General features: G+C 41.3%; 1 long non-coding RNA gene across 1 annotated transcript in view; it reads left to right on the forward strand.

Moving 5' to 3' along the window:
• Positions 1-15,015, forward strand: part of LOC132392409 (uncharacterized) — an 87,117-nt gene extending 72,102 nt beyond the window's left edge. The window contains exon 3 of the long non-coding RNA XR_009511528.1: positions 14,850-15,015. This is a non-coding gene — a long non-coding RNA (uncharacterized LOC132392409). The remainder of the gene's footprint in view (positions 1-14,849) is intronic.
• Positions 15,016-23,820: the final 8,805 nt, after the last annotated feature.

Below are 23,820 nucleotides of genomic sequence, written 5' to 3' on the forward strand. Positions count from 1 at the left end.
AGAAACATTATGTCTAGGCTCCCGTACCTCCTTGCTGATGGTAGCAATGGGAAGGGGTCATGTTCTGAGTGATGGGGGTCCTTAATTTTGGACTTCTGATCTGCTGAGTGTTGTTCACCTTTTTGCTCCTGATCTGATTGAGGTTGGTGATCATAACGCACTCCCTTAGGTCTTGTCACCTCTGCAGAACAGTTGGACGGAATGCTCTTTGTAAGCACCGTTCGGCATCACTAAGCACTCTACTAGATAAGGGTGCCCCTCTGGAGGCCACTGATCCTGAAAATATACGACTAGCCCTCCAGCATTGTTCAACATCCCTGTGTCAACACGGTAGAAAGAGCCAACATCAATATGCATGTAAACACTCTTTAAGAATCCTGCCAAGTATCAGTATGTTTTGGACAAAATGTTTGGAAGTTTGGCTAAACATCTGGCGATCGCAATTTCTTGACATATTTCTTTTATTTATTATTTAGTGATATGCGCAGAATAGGCTCTTCTGACCCTTTGAGTCGCACCTCCCAGCAATGCCCCACAATACCATTTTAACTCTAACCTAATCGCAGGACAAGTTACAATGAGCAACAAACCTACCCGGTACACCTTTGGACTGTGGGAGGAAATCAGAGCACCCGAGGAAGATCTACGCATTCCACGGGACGGATGTACAGGTACTTCCAGCAGGAGTGCCAGGATTGAACCCCAAACTTTGATGCCCTGAGCTGTAATAGCATCGTGTTAACCACCTCCAGCTGTAATAGACGTTACCTTGAAATACTCTGAACAATCGAAATGTCCCCTGGATTAAATATGTGGGAAAAACTTTAGGTATATCATGTTTGGCTTAGGCTCAGTGTAATCACCCAGTGTCGGATCATTTCTCTGCATGCAGCAAATGGAACATGCCCTCCAAGGAAAGAAGAAGAAATTCATAAAATCATAAGGCACTGTAATACATAAACAGGCCCTTCAGCCCATCTAGTCCATACTGGACAGTTATAGGGTCACAAAGAACTACAGCACAAAAACAGATTCATCGGCCTATCAGGTAAGTGCTGCACTATTAACCTGTCTAGTCTCATTAACCTGCACTCGGACCGTAGCCCTGCATATCCCTCCCATCCATGTACCTATCCAAAAGTCTCTTACATGTTGAAATGATATTCGCATCTGCACCTCTGCTTGGTGCTCATTCTACACTCTCAACACCCTCTGAAGGAAGAAGTTCTCCTTCCAGATCCTCTTAAACATTTTACATTTCACCCTTAACATAACCTCTAACTCTAGTCTCACCCAACCCCAGTGGAAAAAGCCTGTTGGCATTTACCCTCTCTATACCCCTCATATCTCTGTATACTGCTATCAAACCCTATCATTCAAGTTTCAAGTTTAAGCTTAATTATTATTCAGCCATGTATGAATACAGCCAAATGAAACAGTAGTTTGAAACAGTGATACTGTGGCAAAACCTAGTACCAACGGTCATATACAACACAAGGAACATATAGCATACGTAAGACAGCAGTAATCAGGATCAGAATCAGGTTTATTATCATCAGCGTGTGTTGTGAAAAGTTTTAACTTAGCAGCAGCAGTTCAATGCAATACATAATATAGAAGAGAATAAATAAATAAATAAATGTGATCTATGTAATAGACTAAAAATCGTGCAAAAAACAGGGATAGTATATAAGTCTATAAGGGATAGTATATATACCATATAATATATATGGTAAAAGTGAAGTAGTGCACAAGGGTTCAATATACATTTAAGAATCAGATGGCAGAGTGGAAGAAGCTGTTCCTGAATCACTCAGTTTGTGCCTTCAGGCTTCTGTATCTCCTCCCTGATGGCAACAGCGAGAAAAGGGAATGCCCTGGGTGCTGAGGGTCTTTAATAATGGATGCTGCATTTCCAAGACACTGCTCCTTGAAGATGTCCTGGGTACTTTGTAGGCTAGTACCCAAGATGGAGCCAACTAAATTTACAAACCTCTACAGCTTCTTTCGGTATTGTGCAATAGCCCCCCCCCCCCCCACATACCATACAGTGATGCGGCCTGTCAAAATGCTCCCCATGGTACATCTATAGAAGTTTTTGAATATATCTATTAACATACCGAATCTCTTCAAAGTCCTAATGAAGTAGAGCCACAGTCTTGCCTTCTTTATAACTGCATGTTGTTGTCTTACAGTGACAAAAAAGAATACATATATCCCAAGTCCCTGAGTGATATGTCCTGTAAATTGATGGTGCATGGGTGCTGTCAGCAAGAACAAGTAGTTCTCAGCTGTCTGCAGACAAACATACATGTGCATGCAATCCAGCTTGTCGCCTATCAAGTGAACACTGGAGGGCAGCACCATTAGGAAGGGCCAGCTCACAACCCAACATGGGTACCACATTGCACCATCTCTGTTGCCTCTCCCCCTGGACTACTGGAACAGATAAACCCACGGAATGAGTCTTAATGATTGCTACAACCGATCCACACAGTTCTCCAGTCATTGGTCTTGCCAATAAGCCAATGGACCAGGCTTATTGTATTTTTCATTGCAAATGTACCACAGGGTCCTGTGATCAGAAGAAAAACATCTAAGACAAGTCCTAACAATTTCAACCTTTCCCTCTAACTCAGGAGATGTCTCATATTACATCTCAAGTATTGTGTTTGAACGTAGAGAGAAATCAGCAATGCTATGGCCTGGAGATTAAAGGTGATTTATTTTCACCCAGGTTATCTGAACACTCCTTGTCCATTCCACTGTCTGAAAATATTAAGGGTTTCTGAATAATTGTGCTGAAACAAATTTGAAATGTATGGATTGGCAAATATAACAGCCACAGCACCAACAAGGACATGCATTTGTGAGGCAAATTATAATGAGTAAAACAACCCAAGGCATTCAGTAGATCAGACATAGTTTGACACCTAGTCACATAAGGAAATATCCAAGAAAATTCTGGGAAAATGAGCAGGAGACTGTATAATCTTCCAGAGGCATGAGTTCAAATCCCAGCTTCACATCTGTGGAATTTAAATAATTCTGGAATTAGAAAATAATTATCCTGAGTGGTGACGATGAAGTGCAGTCTGCACCATCTGGTCGCAGTGTCTCTCAGGGTTAGATACAACCATTCTTTCCCAGCCTGGCTCGCGTATGGCTTCAGTCCTAGAGCAATGTGTGTGTTAATTGCATGTGTTAATCCTAGAGCAAAGTGCCTAACTCTCAGCTGCACTTCGAAGAGGTCTAGCAAGTTGAGATGGTGGGGGGAGTGGGGGCAGTGTGAATCAAAGACATCTTATCAGAGAATGAAGATAAAAATAAAAATTTGTCTATTTATTGGAAATATCCATCTACTTTCTATTACTCCCATGCTGTGAGTTGCTGGAAGTTGGGTTGTAGACAGGATGGCGCCAGAAAGCTCCAAGGGGAATCATCAAATATTCCCATTTAGGAATATTACAGCTGAAATGCGCATTCACAGCCACTGGTAATTCAGTAAACAATATTGCTTTAAGATCCACTGCAGATGGACAATACCAGGTATACCATCCCAATGGATCACAAGTCCACTTCCTGCCATGTTCACCACACCATATTAGAGAATCTGACTTATAGTTTCAGTGTGCTGAATCACCCTCTCCTGAACAACAATACCCTAATATCAGGGCCAGAATTGTGACTGTGGAGTGAGTGAGACTGCATTTGCTGCAAACCTTGAGCAATGCCCGTAAGATGTTGATGGAACTCAGTAGGTCAAACAACATCTATGGTTCAATGGTTCAACAAGTTAATTTAATATCAGAGAATGCATAAAGTATGCAACCTGAAATCCTTACTCTTTGCAGACACCCATGAAACAGAATCAAAACCCCAATGAATGAATTACAGAAAACACTGCAACCCCAAAGCCTCCCCCCACTCTCCTATGCACAAACAGCAATGAAAGCATCGACCCTCTTCCACCACTTGTTCCAGCAAAAGCATCAACCACTCCCCCAGCACCCACTATGCATTCAATTGCAAAGCATCCCAGTGATCATGAACTCGAGTGCATCAGAAACTACTGTGCATCCCAACATGTCAACATCTCAGAGAAGCCCTCTCTCTCACAAGCAAGAGGGATAGATATATCACTCCAGTAACAGATGAGAGGGGAGAATTAAAAAATGAGACCTTATTTAGTGGCAGAGAGCACATAATGGGCTGAATGGCCTAATTCATAGAACATAGAGTAGTACAGCACATTACAGACCCCTTGGCCCACAATGTTGTGCCGACCCTCACACCCTGCCTCCCATATAACCCCAACAAATTCCTCCATATACCTGTCCAGTAGTCTCTTAAACTTCACTAGTGTATCTGCCTCCACCGCTGATTCAGGCAGTGCATTCCATGCACCAACCACTCTCTGAATAAAAAACCTACCTCTAATATCCCCCTTGAACTTCCCTCCCCTTACCTTAAAGCCATGTCCTCTTGTACTGAGCAGTGGTGCTCTGGGGAAGAGGCACTGGCTGTCCACTCTGTCTATTCCTCTTAATATCTTGTACATCTCTATCATGTCTCCTCTCATCCTCCTTCTCTCCAAAGAGTAAAGCCCTAACTCCATTAATCTCTGATCATAACTCTCTAAACCAGGCATCATCCTGGTAAATCTCTTCTGTACCCTTTCCAATGCTTCCACGTCCTTACTATGCTGAGGCAACCAGAACTGGACACAGTACTCCAAGTGTGGCCTAACTAGAGTTTTATAGAGCTGCATCATTACATCGCGTCTCTTAAACTCTATCCCTCGACTTATGAAAACTAACACCCCATAAGCTTTCTTAACTACTCTATCTACCTGTGAGGCAACTTTCAGGGATCTGTGGACATGTACTCCCAGATCCCTCTGCTCCTCCACACTACCAAGTATCCTGCCATTTACTTTATACTCTGCCTTGGAGTTTGTCCTTCCAAAGTGTACCACCTCACACTTCTCCGGGTTGAACTCCATCTGCCACTTCTCATCCCACTTCTGCATCCTATCAATGTCTCTCTGCAATCTTCGACAATCCTCTACACTATCTGCAGCACCACCAACCTTTGTGTCATCTGCAAACTTGCCAACCCACCCTTCTACCCCCACATCCAGGTCGTTAATAAAAATCACAAAAAGTAGAGGTCCCAGAACAGATCCTTGTGGGACACCGCTAGTCACAACCCTCCAATCTGAATGTACTCCCTCCACCACAACCCTCTGCCTTCTGCAGGCAAGCCAATTCTGAATCCACCTGGCCAAACTTCCCTGGATCCCATGCCTTCTGACTTTCTGAATAAGCCTACCATGTGTAACCTTGTTCCACGCCTTCTGCTCCTAAATTTGATCTTTATGATCTTATGGCATCTTTGCCACTTAGTCATTTGTATTGGAGACATGGGATCTGACAGAGCTGAAGGAATGTGTCACGGTTAGAGTTGGAGACATTCATGTCAGACATCAACACTTCCTCCTAGTCAGCATCCTTTTTGGCAAGGAAGAGTACAAAATGCTGGAGGAACCCAGCAGGTCAAGCAATATCTATAGAGGGATAAACAGTTAATGTTTTGAACTGAGACCCTTCAACAAGAAGTCAACTGTTTATTTATTTAAAGATAATAGTGTGAAACAGGTCATGCCAGCCAGGAACCCACCTATTTAACATTGGCCTAATCATTGGACAATTTACTATTAAGCTACTAACCGTTATGTTGTTGGACTGCGGGAGGAAACCCACATGGCTCGTGGAGAAAGCATACAAACTCCTTATAGACAGCGCTGGAATTGAACTCTGAACTATGGAAAGCCCTGAGTTATAATAGCATTGTGTTACCTCTGTGCTACTGTGGCACCTGAAGAAAATTTGCACAGCACACATAGATTTACACAGTTGACTACTCTCTATAAGGCCAAAGAACTCGTAATGGACTTCAGAAAGTATAAGACAAGGGAACACACACCAGTCCTCATAGAGGGACCAGAAGTGGAAAGGGTGAGCAGCTTCAAATCCTGGGTGTCAGCATCTCTGAGGATCTACACTGGGGCCAACATGTTGATGAAGTTGCAAAGGCAGTAGCTATATTTCATTCGGTGTTTGAGGAGATTTGTTGTGTTATCAAAGACACCCACAGACTTCTGCACATGTATCATGGAAAGAATTCTAAATGGCTGCATCACCATCGGGTTTGGGGGTGGGGTCAGTGGGGGGCTACTGAACAAGTAGCTGCAGTGAGCTCCATCAAGGGCAGCTAGTCTCTCCAGCATCTTCGAAAAAGGTGTTCCAGGACACCTTCCAAAGATAATGCCTCAAAAAGGTGGCATCCATCATTAAGGCTCCCTATCACCCAGGGCATGACCTTGTCTTATTGCTACCATCAGGAAGGAGGTACAGGAGCCTGAAGGCACACACTGAATGTTTCAGGAACAGCCTCTTCTCCAGAAACACACACAAAATGCTGGAGTAGCTCAGCAGGTCAGGCAGTGTCTATGGAAATTAATAGATAGTTGATTTTTCGGGCCAAGACTGTCTGCCATCAGATTTCTGAATGGACATTGAATTCATGAACATAAACATACTATTTTTGCACTACATATTTAATTTAACTATGACATATATATTTATTATTCATATACATATAATAGTTAAATTTTGATTCTGATTCATAAATGCTGCCTGACCTGCTGAATTCCTCCAGCACTTAGTGTGTGTTGCTCTGGATTTCCAGCATCTGCAGAATCTCTAGAGAGTATGAAAACAAAACCATGTTATCTTGGCCAATTTTATTCCTCTGATAACATTACTACTCTTGTTAGAGTGCTGATACTGGGAGCTCACTGTGTGTCAATTGGCTGTTGTGATTCTGGCCTTTCAGCACGATGTAACAGATAACTTTGCTAGGATGTTGGGGTGGCCTCCCCTCACAGCAAGGACTGTGTAGATGCAAATTCCTTCTTTCCTTTCTCCTCTTTCATCCGTGGCCCCAGCCTCACCCAACGTGCAGATACAGATGGAATAAAGATTGCATTCCATATGCGTGAGTCAAGAGGAGTGAATCACAGTTTTAAAGACTGCACATACTGTGCAGACGATCCTGTAAATCTGTAATAAAATATAAATGCATTAGAAATATACACCAGACTAACAAATGGGTGCAGGTGAAAGTGAAAAGTCTTTCTTCAATCCCGGAGGTGCAGATGAGAAACTGCCTTTAGGATTCTCTCCTACCAGTTTAGCTCTGTTAAAAATGTTTGAATTGTTAATTTACTTCACTTTTAGGTAATGCTAGACCCACAATTTTTTCCCTTCATCGAAGTTCAAAGTAAATTTGATATCAATTATGTTCAAAGTTCAAAGTAAAATTATCAATGTGCATGTATGACACCATATGCAGCCTGAGATTAGTTTTCTTGCAGCCACACCAAAGACAACAAACTGTAAGTTCAAAAGAAAAAAATAAATAATTAAACAATAAATGTCGAGAGCATGAGATGAAGAGTCCTTGAAAGTGAGTCCACAGGTTGTGGGAATGTTTCAATGATTGAGCAAGTGAAGTTGAGTGAAGTTATCCCACTGGTTCAAGAACCTGATGGTTGAGGGGTAATAACTGTTCCTGAACCTGGTGGTGTGAGTCCTGAAGCTCCTGTATTCTCTTCAGCAAAAAGAGAACATGACCTGGTGGTGGGGGTCCCTGATGTTGGATGCTACTTTCCTACAACAGAGCTCCAAGTAGATGTGCTCAATAGTGGGAAGGCTTTACCCATGATGTATCCACTACTTTTTGTAATATTTTCCATTCAAGGGCATTGGTGTTTCCATATCAGACTGTGATGCAACCAGTCAGTATACTTGCCACCACACATCTATAGAAGTTTGTCAAGGTTTAACATGTCATACTGAATCATCACAAACTTCTAATGAAGAAGTAGTGCTGCTGTGCTTTCTTTGTAATTGCACTTAACTGTTGGACCCGGGACAGAACTTTAAAATGATAACACTGAGGAATTTGAAGTTGATGACCCTCTCCACTTCTGATCCCCTGATGAAGATTGGCTCATGTGCCTTTGGTTTCCTTCTCCTGAAGTTAATAATCCGTTCCTTGGTCTTGATGACATTGAGTGAGAGGTTATTGCCAGATTTTCAATCTTTGTCCAATATGCTGATTTGTCAGCAGCATTGAGTCAGCCAACAATAGTGGTGTTGTTAGCAATCTCATTCCACATGCAATCCTGAGATTCATTTTCTTGCAGGTATTTACAGGAAAATAAAGAAATATGATAGAATTTATGACAATCCGTACATAACAAAGAATGAACAAAAGATAACAAATTGTGCAAATAATAAAACAAGTTAATAAACAATACTGAGAACATGAGTTATAAAGTCTTTGGAAGTGGAATCAGTTCAGGGTTGTAGTGAGTGAAGTTATCCACTCTGGTTCAGGAGTCTGATGGTTGAACTGTTCTTGAACCAGGCAGTGTGAGCCCTGAAGTTCCTGTATTCTCTTCAACAAAAAGAGAGCAAGATCTGGTGGTGGGGGTCCCTGATGTTGAATGCTACTTCCCTACAACAGAGCTCCAAGTAGATGTGCTCAATAGCTCCAAAGGACTTGTTTTTGTGCTGTATCGCTTCATGGCTCAACAACATAAAGGTTAGCCATTTTAAATTTTAGCTTTATTTGTCACATGTATATCAAAACATACAGTGGAATGCACCAGTAACCAATACAATTTGAAAATGTGCAAGTTTCGCTATGTTTCTGAAGCCAATATAGTATGCCCACAATTTACTAATCCAAACCTGAAATCCTTTTGCAAGATGGGAGGAAACCAGTGCACCCAGCGGAACTCATGTGGTCATGGGGAGAATGTACGAACTTCTTATAGACAACAGTGGCAATTGAACCCTGGTCATTGACGCTGTTCAGTGATACACTAGTTACACGTTACTGTGTTGCACCTTAAAACATTAACATAATGTGTGATATGGCAAAGCTGAAATCTTTTTTTATTGCAAATTAGAGTCATAGAGAGATGCAGCATGAAAACAGGCCCTTCGGCCCATCGTTTCCACACTGGCCAGCAATCACCCATATACATTATTCTTCAATTAGTCACATTCTTCTGTCAACCATCAATTGTGAAACAGCTTTTGCACTGACATCATATTTCCTAATTGTCCATGAACTCGTGAATACCACATCATTATCTACAGTAGATTGTAATTATTTGACCATTGGTTAATCAGGGAGAACTCTCAAAGGACAAAAACTGATCGAGAAAATAGACATGATTCCCTTTGTTTATTTGGGATACTGCCAATTAATTGGGATAGGAGACTGTTGTTAAACAATTTATAACTAGTGTCAGTTGCATGCTTTTGGATGGCTGTTAGACACATCTTCTCAGAATGACCAGCTTTTAAGTAACTTCAAATACACATGTTTCTGTATAAAAAGCAATGATTTTTGTCACTGATGAGAAAGAAACAGGAAGACATTGCTGAACAGTTTTTCACACTTCCATTTCAAGCACGTAGGCTTGGAGTTCCCGGAAACAGCTGGGAGTGAAAATGAAACAATTTCAATACTTCAACAAATTAGGAACTATGAAGAATTTGAAGATATCAATAACCACCTTGAACATTACAATGAAAATAAAGATTTGGGGATGATATCATCAAAAGCATTGTATGAAGGCGGCCCATTATCTGCACCAGGTATCAGTACTGATGTTCATTTACACTCAATCAAAAGAATGCGGCTGTGTGCACTTAAATCAATTCTTCCATTGATAACTATTAGAAAATATAGTTTTATAGTACTGCCTTGATTTTTAATACGTGTTATTAACTATTTCCATGAAACTTCAGCTAATTGGAGCAGATGCTTAATTGGACCAAGATGTACTGCTTCCAATGTGTCCACTATATATATTCTTGTAATTTATTATAATTTCATGTCTTTGCATTTGCACCGCTGCTACAAAATAAAAAAATTTCACAGTCATAATAAACCTGATTCTGATTCCTAGTCTCCCTTACATCAATAAGACCTGAGGTGAAGGATCTCAGGGATGGCTCGAAACACCCACTGCACTCTTTTCCGTTGATGCTGCCTGGCCTGCTGGGCTCCTTCAGCATTTTGTGTGTGTTGCTTACACTGAGGAACTGCTTCGTCGAGCAACTTTGCACTGTCCGCCACAAAAGACAGAACTTCCCTGAAGCCATCAATTTCAAATCTACGCCTCACTCCCATTCAGAGATGTGGATCCATTGATTCCTCTGTGCCCATGATAGGCACTCTCAGGTTGAAGAAGCAATACCTTATATTCCATTTGGGTGGTCTCCAACCTGATGGGACAAAAATTTATTCCTCCAAATTCCAATAATTTCTTCCCCCACCCCCCCACTCCATCTCTCTTTTTCCATTCCATATTCTGGTCACTCTCTCATTTCTTCCATTCTCTTCATGGGCCCATCATCTCTCTCTGGTGCCCCTCCTCCTTCTCTTTCTCCCATGGTCCACTGTCCTCTCCTATTAGATTCCTTCTTCTTCAGCTACTTACTTTTTCCACAGGTTATGAGGTATTGCTCCTCCACCCTGAGAGTGGCCTCATCATGGCAGAAGAGGAGGCCATAGACCAACATGTGAAAATGAGAATGGGGATAGGAATGGAGGTGCTTGATAAACCGTTCCCACAATTTATGCCGGGTCTTACCATTGTAGAGGGGGACAAAACAGGAACACTGGATACAATAGGTGACACCAACAGATTTGCAGGTGAAGTGTTGCCTCACCTGGATGGGCTGCATGGGGCTCTGAATGGTGGTGAGGGAAGAGGTGAATGGGCATATAAATGGGCATATAATCTCTACAAGCAATTACCATGCTTGTAGAGATACATGCCAGGAGGAAGATTAGTTGGAAGGGTTGAATGAACAAGGGAATTATGGAGGGAGTGATCTTTGCAGAAAGCAGAGAAAGGGCAGGCTGATAGGATCCCACTGAAGATGGTGTAAGTTGTGGAGAATGATGTGTTTGATACGGAGGTTCATGGAGTGGTGGTCGAGAACAAGAGGCACTCCATCCCAGTGGGAAGACAGAGTGAGACAGATGTTTGGGAAATGAATGAGATGTAAGTGAGGGCGCATTAATGGTGGAAGAGAAACATTGTTCTATGAAGAAGGAGGATGTCTCTGATATCCCGGAAAGCCTCATCATGGAACAGATGCAGTGGAGACAAAAGTACTGAGAAAAAAGAATAGCATTTTTACAGGAGACAGGGTCGGAAGTGGTATAGTCAAGATAAATGTGGGATCTGGTAGGATTATAAAAGATGTCGGTCAACAGTTCATCTCCAGAGATGGAGACAGAGAAATCAAGAGGGGGAGGGAGGTGTCCAAACTGGACCAACTGAACTTAAGGGCAGGATGGAAGCTAAAGGCAAAGTTGATGAAATTGATGAGCTCAGCATGAAGTATCACTGATGTAGTCATCAATGTAACATTACCAGAGAAGGCTTAATTAGTAATTGTGTCAAAGGTTATAGGGAGATATATAGGTGCTCCAAAGATTAAATAATTGGTTATTTGGGGAAAGAAATAAATATATATACTAAAGTTATTACGAACTCCATGGAGCATGTGGGGATCTTATATCCAGGCACTCTTTCTTTCTTTTTCTTTCTTTTTTTTATATAGGGATGTTAGGGGGGAGGGGTTAAGGGGAGGGGGGTAGGGTATATATATTTTTTTCATATATTTTCTTTTATTTCTGTAATTATTTGAAAACTCAATAAAAAAGTTTATTAAAAAAAAGGTTATAGGGAGAAGGCAGAAGAATGGAATTGAGAAGGATAATAAATCATCCGTGAAGAAATTGCAGAGCAAACTCTATCACCCAATTGGCAAATTCTGTTCCTATGTATAATGATCTTATGATTTGATTCTCTACAGTTTATGTAGAGCAGTTGCCATACCAATCCATTTTGCATCCAGATAGAAAGCTTTCTATGGTGAATGGAATCTTGATAATTTTACTCCTCAAAGTTCAAAAAACTTCAAAGTAAATTTATTATCAAAGTACAGGCAGTATGTTAGCATATATGTACAATCCTCAGATTCATTTTCATTCAGGCACCCACAGAAAACACAACAAAAGAAAACAAAAACAATAAATATTGAGAACATGAGATGAAGAGATCTTAAAATTGAGTCCATAGCTGTTGAGGTGAGTGAAGCTGATTGAAATTATTCCATCTGATGCTTGTGGGGTAATAACTGTTGCAGATCCTGGTGATATGGGGTTTGAGGTTGTTGGACCTGCTTTCTGAAGTGAGCAGCAGGAAGCCAGTATGGCCTGGAGAGTGCAGTCCTTAAAGATGGATGCTCCTTTCCTGTGATATCCCTCCATGTAGATGTACTCAAAGGTGCGGGGGCTTTACCTGTGCTGGAGTGGGTTGAATCTACTACTTTTTGAGCTCAAACTTAGGCTGCCCCTGTTTCACTTTGACCTTTAATTGGTACCACTGTGTAAAATAAATCTTTAACTGAATTATTTGCTCTTGGATTAAAGCTGAGCAATGCATCAAATGTATGTCCCCGGTGAGGGCAACCAATATTCTGGTGTGCACTTTAAGTTTAGTGAAAACAGATGGCAAAGGTTGCACAAAGCAAAATTGGGAACAGACCTTCCTGCTGCTGAACTTTCAGAAATCATCCCAGATCAGCCTGTTGTCTCTATTCCAAGGAGCTTCGATACCTCTCAAAACAACTGTTGGAACTAGTTGATTTAGGAGGGTGTGGGTGTCACTGTGGGGAGGGGCAGAGTAGAAGCAGAGTTTTTAGGAAGTACATTTGGCATTGCTTTGAGATTGTCTGGCTGGAGTTGAGAAAGAGACATGGTGGGCTTCACTCTTGAGCTGTCAAGGATAGGCACTGGCCAAAACCATCTCCAAAGTGACATTCTGTTTTGCTGAGGAATTTACTGCAGAACTGGTCTCTTCTCCAGTGCTATTGCACAGTGCTGTAGTAATTTGATGTATTTCACTGTACTGCTGCCATAAAAAAACTAATTTCATGATGTATGCGAGTGATGAGGAACCTGATTCTGATATGGGACTGCATTGTGGGCTGAAAGTGGGAAGGGAGCAGGGAGAGGGGAATCATGGATGAGAAAAGGGGAAAGGAGAGGTCGGAGGGAGTGCGAAGCACCAGAAAGACAACGATCAATAAATCAATTGTTTGGAAGCAAATTACCTTTCCTTGTATGTCTGCACATGCACCAGCCCCCTGGCCCTGGCACTCCTTCTCTGCCACCCATTCCATACTCTTCTTCTGGCGATCAACCCTCACCATTCCTAACATTCTTTGCTCCTGCCAGATTTACAAACTCACTCTCCACTCCATGTTGACAAATACAGTACTGGGCAAAATTCTTAGGCATCCCAATGATATTTATGGCTGTAAGACTGTTGCACAGTACTGTGCAAACTTCAAAGCTCAAAATTCAATGTAAATTTATCATCAAAGTACAAATATGTTATGATATCCTATTTTGAGATTCATTTGCTTGCAGGCATTTACAGGAAAATAAAGAAATACAACTGAATTTGTGAAAAACTATAAATAACAAAGACTGACAATCAATCATTGTGGAAAAGAAGACAAATCTTGCAAATAAAAAATAAATAATACTCAGTTGTAGAATATTTCAAAGTGAATCTATAGGTTGTGTATTAGGAATGGTTATATTGTTCATTTTAAGAAGGATGTGGAAGCTTTAGAGAGGGTGCAAAGGAGATGTACCAGGATACTGCCAGGATTAGAGAGCATGTCTTATGAAGATAGATTGAAGAGCTAGGGTTTTTCTTTTTGGAGATGGAAGAGGCTGAGTTGTGACTTGTTCAGTGTTTTTCTTCTAGTGGACACATGAACAAGTTCTAGAGATTTCCGGAGGTCTTTGGCTGTTGCCCTTGGGTTCTTTTTCACCTCCTTCAGCAACGCTATGGCTGTATACAAGAAGCGGATCAACAGACTCTATTTCCCAAGGAAGCTGAGATCCTTCAATGTGTGCCGCTGGATGTTGGAGATCTTTTACCAGTCTGTTGTGTCAAGTGCAGTCTTTTTGCTGCCTTACGTTGGGGGAGCAGTTCAGTGCTGGTGATGCAAAAAGACTAAATAAACTCATCATCCTTGGCTACAATCCAGACTCTTTTGAGTTAGTACTGTATTCACCATCGCTCTACTCAAATTTGTCTCCATGTTGCCTGAAGTTTATATCTTATAACTTTCTGAACTAGATCTTACTTTTTATGCAGGAGGCACCTCTAATCTCTCCTGCGGTCTCTTTTCCTCTTATGTTATCTTTACTTTCCCAGTCTGTTGAACCCACATCACCGCTACCATTTCATTTGAAGCCTATCCACAGCACTTGTTACGCGATTCCCCAGGGCCCTGACCCCACGATGGTTCTGGTGGAGACTGTTCCATTGGAACTGCTCCTTCCTTCCCCAATACTGGTGCTAGTACCCACAAATTCAAACCCAGTTCTCTCACATTGATTGTTCAGCCATGTATAGAACACTTTAACATACATGCGGTTCAGATAGCAACTCAGTGATCTCAAGCCGCTCAAATATCTTCAACTGAAACTCTCTCCTTGTTCTACCTGTGTTGTCAGTACATACTCACACACCACAGTATCTAGTTCTTTGCTCTTCCCTCTCCAAATTTCTGTATTGGCCAGATGAAGTGTTCGACAACAGAGTCAAAAACTTACAGTCCCTTCAGTCTCTGATTGTTCCTTTCACTCTTGTTTTACAGGGTCAGCTGGGTGGACAACTGCGAGGGAAAGTCAATTCAGCATTTTGTCGAGGGCTGCTGATTGAAATGAAAATACTTCTGCCATCTCTTCCCAACCCTGTGTATGTCCCTGCTAGTAGTTGGCTCTGTATGGCTGAGACCACTGCAACGCCAGTTATGCAGGGACCAGCTCTCGTTCACAGCTTAATAAAATAAATGCAAGCAAATATCAAAACTCAATCCTGTCATTCTCTTTGACTAACTGCTAAGACAACAGACTGCACAAGGGTCGCTTCTGGGAGTGGAGCTGTTTAATCACTGGCTCAGGAAATAGAAAGATAATTGAAGTTGGTAATTGGCAATAGGTTTATTACTGTCACATGTACTGAAGTGAAAAACATGTTTTTGCCATCCATACAGATCATTTCAGACACATGGACACTGAGGTAGTACCTGGGCGAAAGCAGTTAACAGAACTCAGAACACAAGTTTACAGTTACAGAGAAAGTGCAGAGCAGGTAGATCATAAGGTGCGAAGTTCAGAAGGTGTTGTTAGAGATATCCAGAGTCCATCTTTCTCATGTAAGATGTCCATTTAGTCATCTTACCGTAGATGGATAGGAACTGTCCTTGAACCTGGTGAGCTTTTGTATCTTCTGCTCACTGGAAAGGGGGAGAGGAGAGATTGTTTACATTGGGAGGTGTCTGGCTGCTGGCTTATTGTTATACTGTTATTATTGTTATATATTTTTGACTTGTTATGCTGGCTGCTTTACGGAGGCAGTGGGAAGGATAGACCTTTTGTAAGCTTTTCTTTTCTTCTTGACTAGATTTATTACAGCCTTTGTATACCACGGTTCCTATACCCTACCATGACTTCCCTGTCTCATTGGAACGTACCATACAGAACTACACACAAATATCCCCTGAACATTTGTCACATTTCTTCTGTACTTTTCCCTGAGAACATCTGTTTCCAATTTAAGCTTCTAATTTCCTGTCTGATAGCCTCATAATTCTCCTTACTTCAATTAAATGCTTTTCTAACTTGTCTGTTCCTATCTCTCTCCAATGCTATTGTAAAGGAGATAGAATTATGATCACTATCTCTAAAATGCTCTCCCACTGAGAGATCTGACACCTGACCAAGTTCATTTTGCAAAATCAGATCAAGTACAACCTCTGCTCTTGTAGGGTTATCTACATATTGTGTCAAGAAACCTTCCTGAACATACCTAAAAAACTCCACTCCATTTAAACCCCTCACTCTAGGGGGATGTCAATCGATATTTAGGCAACTGAATTGTCCCATCACGACAGCTCTGTTATTATTATACCTTTCCAGGATCTGTTTCCCTACCTGCTCCTCGATATCCCTGTTACTGTTGTGCGGCCTATGATAAACAACCAGTAAAATTATTAACCGCTTCCTGTTCCTAACCTCCACCCACAGAGGCTCCATAGACAATTGCTCCATGACGTCCACTGTTACACTTGATAGTTCCTATTCTTTCACATCTGCTTATCACATACTTGTAGAATGGCTTGGGGTTTGCCTTAATCCTGCCTGCCAAGGCCTTCTCAGAGCCTCATCTGGCTCTCCTAATTTCCTTCTTAAATTCCTTCCTATTTGCCTTATAATCTACTAAATTGGCCTTCATTAATCGTGGAACTGAATTTAGGAGCTGAGAAGTAATGTTGCAGCTATATAGTACCCTGGTCCAACCCCACTTGGAGTACTGTGCTCAGTTCTGGTCGCCTCACTACAGGAAGGATGTGGAAGCCATAGAAAGGGTGCAGAGGAGATTTACAAGGACGTTGCCTGGATTGGGGAACATGCCTTATGAAAACAGCTTCAGGGAACTCAGCCTCTACTCCTTGGTTTGACAGAGGATGAAAGGTGACTTGATAGAGGTGTATAATATAATGAGAGGCATTGATCATGTGGATAATCAGAGGCTTTTTCCAAAGGCTGAAATGGTTGCTACAAGAGGATGCAGGTTTAAGGTGCTGGGGAGTAAGTACCGAGGAGTTGTGATGGGGTAAGTTTTTTTACTCAGAGAGTGGTGAGTGTGTGGAATGGGCTGCCAGCAACGGTGGTGGTGGTGGATACAATAGGGTCTTCTAAGAGACTTTTGGATAGGTACATGGAGCTTAGAAAAATAGAGGGCTATGGGTAAACCTAGTAATTTCTAAGGTAGGGACATGTTCAGCACAACTGTGTGGGCTGAAGGGCCTGTATTGTGCTGTAGTTTTTTCTATGTTTCTATATTTCTAAGTTTGATGGTGCCAAAACAACATATAGGTGTAAATTTGAAAATCTGGCTCAGTGGTACCACAACAACAACTTCTTACACAATGTCATTAAGACCAAGGAGCTGATTATTGACTTCAGGAGGAACAAAGCAGAGGTCTATGAGCTAGTCCTCATCGCGGAATCAGAGGTGGAGAGGATCAGCAGCTCGAAATTCCTCAGTGTTATCCTTTGAGAGAATTTATATTGGGTCCACCAAGAAGTGTCATTACAAAGATTACAACAGAATTTGCTGAAAGTAGTTTATGAGGCATAGGAGCAGATTTAGGCCAGTCAGCCACTGAGTCTGCTCTGTCATTTCTTTTTAGCTGATCCATTTTCCTCTTAACCCCATTCTCCTGCCTTCTCACTGTAATGTGTCATTCACTGATGTAAATACAGCCACCTGTAGAAATGAATTGCACAGATTTACCACCCTCTGGCTAAAGAAATTCTAAATGGATTTCCTTCTATTCTGAGGCTGTGCTGTCCGGTCCTATACTCACTCACTATAGGAAACAGCTTTTCACATCCGCTGCAGCAAATCCAAATTATACTTGATAGGTTTCAAAGTGATCCACACCCTACCCCTCCCCCCCATTCTAACTTACAGCAACTACGGGCCCAGAGCCATCAAATGCTCCTGATTTGATAAGCCTTTCTTTCCCAGAATCATTTCTGTCAACTTCTTTGAATCCTCTCCAATGTCTGCATATCCTTTCTTAGATAAGTTGCTCAAAACTGCTGGAAGCCTCACCAGTGCCTTATAAAGCTTCAGCTCTACATTGTTGTTTTTTATATCCTAGTCCTCTTGAAATGAATGCTTACAATGAATACTTTTGCCTTCCTCACCAGTGACTCAACCTGCAAATTAATCTTTAGAAAATTCTGCACGAGGATTTCCATGTCAGATTCAGATTTAGTTTATTGTCATTTATAAACCACAAATACAATGCAGTTAAAAAATGAGACAATGTTCTCCGGAATGATATCATGAAAAAGCACAAAACAGCCAACACAAGAAAAACCACCTAACATTTGGTAATCCCCAATCCAGAGTCCAGAGAGGCTGCTGCATATCGATATCGCGCTACCGTCTTAGCACGTTCCCTGGAAAGGAACTACAAACCCATCAGATAATACTAAAGCTACAAGACATACACAAAACCACATAGTTACATATAGTTATGGTTAACATATAGTTTCAACAGTGCAGACAATACCATAATTGATAAAAGACTAACTGACAAAGACCACATAATTGGAACACATAGTTTCAACAGTGCAAAGCAATACCGTAATCTGATAAAGAGCAGTCCGTGGCACGGTTTTTTGAGAAAGGTCTCAAAGTCCCGACAGCCCATCATCTCACGCAGACGATAGAAGGAAGAAAAACTCTTCCTGCCATGAACCTCCAGCGCCGCAGCTTGCCGATACAGCACTTTGGGAGCTCCGACCACAGCCAACTCCGAGTCCGTCCGAAATCTTCGAGCCTCCGACCAACCCTCCGACATCAAGCACCATTTCTGCCGAGCACTTTGACCCCGGCACCTGCCGCCAAGCAACAGGCAAAGCCGAGGATTCGGGGCTATCCTCCCGGAGATTTCTCCAATCGCACAGCAGCAGCGGCAGCGAAACAGGCATTTCAAAAGTTTCACCAGATGTTCCTCCGTGCTTCACATGTCCATCTCCATCAAATCAGGATTGTGCATGGCCCCTACTTACAGATAACAGATATTCATTCCTGGAGTGGCCGCTGCGCGCTGCGTCGCGCCGCCATCTTGTATCTTCTTTGTAACTCGAACTTTTAAACTTTCATCACATTTAGAAAATAGTCTTTGTTTTTATTCCTTCTACCATAGTGCATGACCATACGATTCCAGAAACTATATTCAATCTGCCTCTTTGCTCGTTGTTCCGATAAGTCCTCTGCAGCCTGTCTGCTTCCTCAATAGTATCTGCCCCTCCATTTTTCTTTGTATCGTGTGCAAACTTTGGCCACAGAGCCATCAATTCCATCATTCATATCAGTGACATACAACATAAAAAAAAGCTGTCCTAACACAAACAGCTACAGAACACTTTTGATATGCATTTTCTATCTCCCAATGTAATTTGTAGCCCATATCCTGGCTACTGTTCAGAGGCCTGTTTATAACTCCCATTCAGGGCTTGATCAAGAATTGACATATCAACATTGAGAAGCTTCTCTGAATGTGCTGTGGGGAGTATATTGACTGGTTGTATCATGGCCTGGTACAGAAACACCAATGCCTTTGAATTGAAAATGCTGCAAAAAGTAGTGGATACATGACATGGAGCATTTTCACAGGAAAGCAGCTTTTATTATTATGGATTGAACCATGCAGAACATGCACTCTTCTCATTGTTGTCACCAGGAGGGAAGTTCAGGAACTTCAGGACCCACACTAAAAGTTTAAGGATCATTTATTACCACTCAACCATCATTAACCAGAGGGAAATCACTCAATTTCACTTGCCCCATCATTGAAAAGTTTCCACAACCTATGGACTCACTTTCAAGGTCTCTTCATCACCTGTCCTCAATATTTATTGTTTATTTATTATTTAAATAGTGGAATGGTGCCGCAGCAACAACCCGGCACTCAATGTCAGTAAAACGAAAGAGCTGATTGTGGTCTTGAAGAAGGGTAAGACCAAGGAACACATACCAATCCTCATAGATGGATCAGAAGTGGAGAGAGCGAGCAGCTTCAAGTTCCTCAGTATCAAGATCTCTGAGGATCTAACCTGGTCCCAACATATTGATGTAGTCATAAAGAAGGCATAACAGTGGCTATATTATTAGGAGTTTGAAGAGATTTGGCATGTCAACAAATACACTCAAGAGCTTCTATAGTTGTACTATGGAGAGCATTCTGACAGGCTGCATCACTGTCTGGTATGGAGGGGCTACTGCACAGGACCAAATGGAGCTGCAGAAGGTTGTAAATCTAGTCAGCTCCATCTTGGGCACTAGCCTACAAAGTACCCAGGCCATTTTTAGGGAGTGGTGTCTCAGAAAGGTAGCGTCCATTATTAAGGACCTCCAGCACCCAGGGCATGCCCTTTTCTCACTGTTACCATCAGGTAGAAGCCTGAAGGCACACTCTCAGCGATTCAGGAACAGCTTCTTCCCCTCTGCCATCTGATTTCTAAATGGACGTTGAAACTTTTGACACTACCTCACTTTTTTAATATACAATATTTCTGTTTTTGCATATATTAAAAAAATCTATTCAATATATGTAATTGATTTACTTGTTTATTTATTATTGTTTTATTTTATTTTTTATTATTTTATTTTTCTTTCTCTGCTGGATTATGTATTGCATTAAACTGCTGCTGCTAAGTTAACAAATTTCACGTCACATGCCGGTGATAATAAATCTGATTCTGATTATTTTTTTCAGCTCCAGCTGGTAAAACCTGAGGTAAGGACGTGGCCAAGCACACTTATTTCTCAATTGCTAGGAACTTTCTTGACTATTGTAGTGGTGTTTAGTATAATGGCTTTCTTAAAATGTACATAAATATTGCTAAGAAAGGGCTTATTGTTTAATGTTATTGTGTTGTGATTGGAGCAACGTGTATACCCTGGTCATGTTCCAGAGTCTTTCAATTTCCTCTTTATTGTGATTATTATTATTTTTGCTTGCATTTACATAGTTTGTTGTCCTTTTCAGTTTGGTTGTTATTCAGTCTTTGTGTTTAGTTATTCATCGATTCAGTTGTGTTTCTTTGTATTTACTGTAAATGTGGTTTTATATGGTGATCTATCCCGGACTCGCATATCAATGCAGTTACAACAAGTGCTCCACAGTTGCTGTACTTCATTAGGACTTTGGGGAGATTTGGTATGTTACCACGGAGAGCATTCTAACTAGTTGCTTCACCATCTGGTAGGGGTGAGGAGTTGGGTACTACACAGGATCAAAATAAGCTGCACAGAATCGTAAACTTAATCTGATCCATCACAGGACGAGGCTCTGTAGTATCCAGGACATCTTCAAGGACCGATGCCTCAAAAAGGCAGCATCCATCATTAAGGACCCCATCACCCATGTCATGCCCGTTTCTCATTGTTACCATCAGCAAGGAGGTACAAAAGCCTTAAAGCACTCACTCAACAATTCAGGAACAGTTTCTTCCCTTCTGCCAACAGATTTCTGAATGGACATTGAACCCATGAACACTACCTCACTATTGTTTTATTTTGTACTACTTATTTAATTATTATATTATTCTCTCTCTGTCTTTCTTTCTTCATTGAATTCTAAATGGCCAGTCAAAGTCAAAGATGGGTTTATTACCATTTGTAGAAGTATGTGTTCTGTACTTCCTGTAATCTGTGCTTTTCTATTATTGTGTATTGTATTTTAATGCTGCCACAAAGACAATTAATTTTTGTGACGTATGCCGGTGATGTTAAACCTGATTCTGATTCTTTAAAAATAAATTTACTTTGACTTTATCATTATAATTGTAATAATTGTGTATAATTTCTGTTTCATTTTTTCTTTTCTTGTGAATGCTGCTTATGTGAAGCCCTGTGCCTGTAACACTGCTGCAGGTAAGTTTTTTGTTGCACCTGTGCATACACATTCTTGTGCAGATGGCAATAAAGCCAACTTTGACTTTGACTGACCATTTAGAATTCAATAAAAAAGGAAAGACAGAGGAAGGATAAGAGAAAAACAAGGGTTGGCAAGTGAACAGGGAGACTCACTAGCAAAACATCCAAATTGAGGAATTATACAGGGTTCCGGAGGGAGATGAGGCCAGCTGAGGTAATGGCTGGGAAAGGAACATCAATTTCAGGCCAAGTGTCTGATGCTCTCTACCAACAGGCAGCTCCTCTTCATTGCTGCCCGGATTCATAAAAGTGCCCCTACAATGCCAAACAAAATAGGGCACAATTATAATGTCAGAGGTTTTGATTTTCAAAAGCCATACATGAGCAGTAGTTAGATTAAGTGAGGAAGTTTGTTTTGGATGGACATCACTCTGCCAGAGAAGGTACTGGGTTCAATATCACAGCAGCTGCATTGCTGGATAAGTATTCAATGGCTTGGTATGTTCAGCTGAGGACACAAGTACACTTCCTACTGTGACAGCTGGGAGTTTTTAAAAAGTTAAATAAATCTGACAGGAAATAACTTGTAATGGTGAGCATTAGACTATAGAATTGTCATAAAGAGCCCATCAGATTCAGAGAAGCAACTTACCGTCCTCCCTTGTGTAGCTGGGGCTTTGTATCACATTGGGATTCTGTACTGAGAATAATACAAGTGGCTCGAGCCAATTAAGGGACACAAGTAGACCAAACTTTTACCAGCATCACTGTCCTATCATTGTGTTGAAAGTAGAATGATTTAGGGCACTCACTGTGGAAGGGCTTTGAGGAAAATACACCTGCTCTTTGAGGTAGTCTTATGATTTTTATGTTCACCTGAGAGTGTAGTTTGGACCAGTATGGAAACAGGCCCTTCAGCCCAACTCATCCATGCTGACAAGTTCTCTAGCTGAGCTGACCCCATGCTGCATGTTTGGCCCATTCCCCTCTGAACCTTTCCTATTCATGAACCCATCCAATTGGCCTTTAAATGTTCTATTTGTTTTTGCTTCCATCATTTCCTCTGGCATCTTTTTCAAATATGCACCACTCCCCATGTGGAAAAAGTTGTCCCACAGATCTCTTCTAACCTTGAACCTATGCCTGGTAGTTTTATTTTAACATCTCATTTGCTTTAACAAAGCAGCACCCCACCCTAGCATCATGCTGGAAGCCGAAACATTTGACTACTCTTCAGTGGATCTTGATCACAATATCCTCACAGACAATGGAGCTGCCAACTAACTCATGGATGGTGCTGTTGCATCTGGTGATACTAATCTGGAGCAGGGGTTCCCAACCTAGGATCCACCAACCTCTCAATTAATGGTAGGGGTCATGGCATAAAAAAAGGTTGGGAACCCCTCATCTACAGCTTCTTCCAAAATTAAGAATGAGGTACAGAATTTGGTGATTAGAGTTATTTTATTAAATGTCACTAAGACCAAGAATGAATAAAGAAAGACAAGAAAAAATGAGTCGTGGTTGTCTCATATTCAGACTGGAGATAACAATATTTCAGTGATAACAACTAACCTATTAAATAGCTATTTTCTGGTGATTTTACATCTGCTGCAGAAAAACCGAGAAGCTTCCAGAAAAGTACAGAATCAACTGTATCACTATTCTAAAAAATACACACATATAGATAATGATGTAAACATTGTAAACATCATAAGAAAGTTAAATTAAAAGAACAACTTTAGAAAAAATAACGATTCTACATAATAATCCAGCAGTGCCAAAGATGTAAATGATGCTTGAAAATAATAAAATGGGACATCAGTAAAGTTGAACTGAATGCCATTAACTGATGCGTGACATTTAAATAGCAGATCTGATGGATATGGCATTGGGTGTGTCAGAAATGTTAGTAAGTTGTGGACTCTGCTCTCTGTATTAGTGTTGGATAATGCAGTTGCCATCAAGCCTTAACCCTAACCGTCACCATGTTTGAGTACACACTCATTGGCCATTTTATTAAGTGTACTGGTACACCTGCTTGTTAATGCAAATAACCATATAACAATCACAGCACAGAAACAGGCCATCTCGGCCCTCCT

Source organism: Hypanus sabinus, chromosome 4, assembly GCF_030144855.1.
Source record: "Hypanus sabinus isolate sHypSab1 chromosome 4, sHypSab1.hap1, whole genome shotgun sequence".
NCBI classification, from domain to species: Eukaryota; Metazoa; Chordata; class Chondrichthyes; order Myliobatiformes; family Dasyatidae; genus Hypanus; species Hypanus sabinus.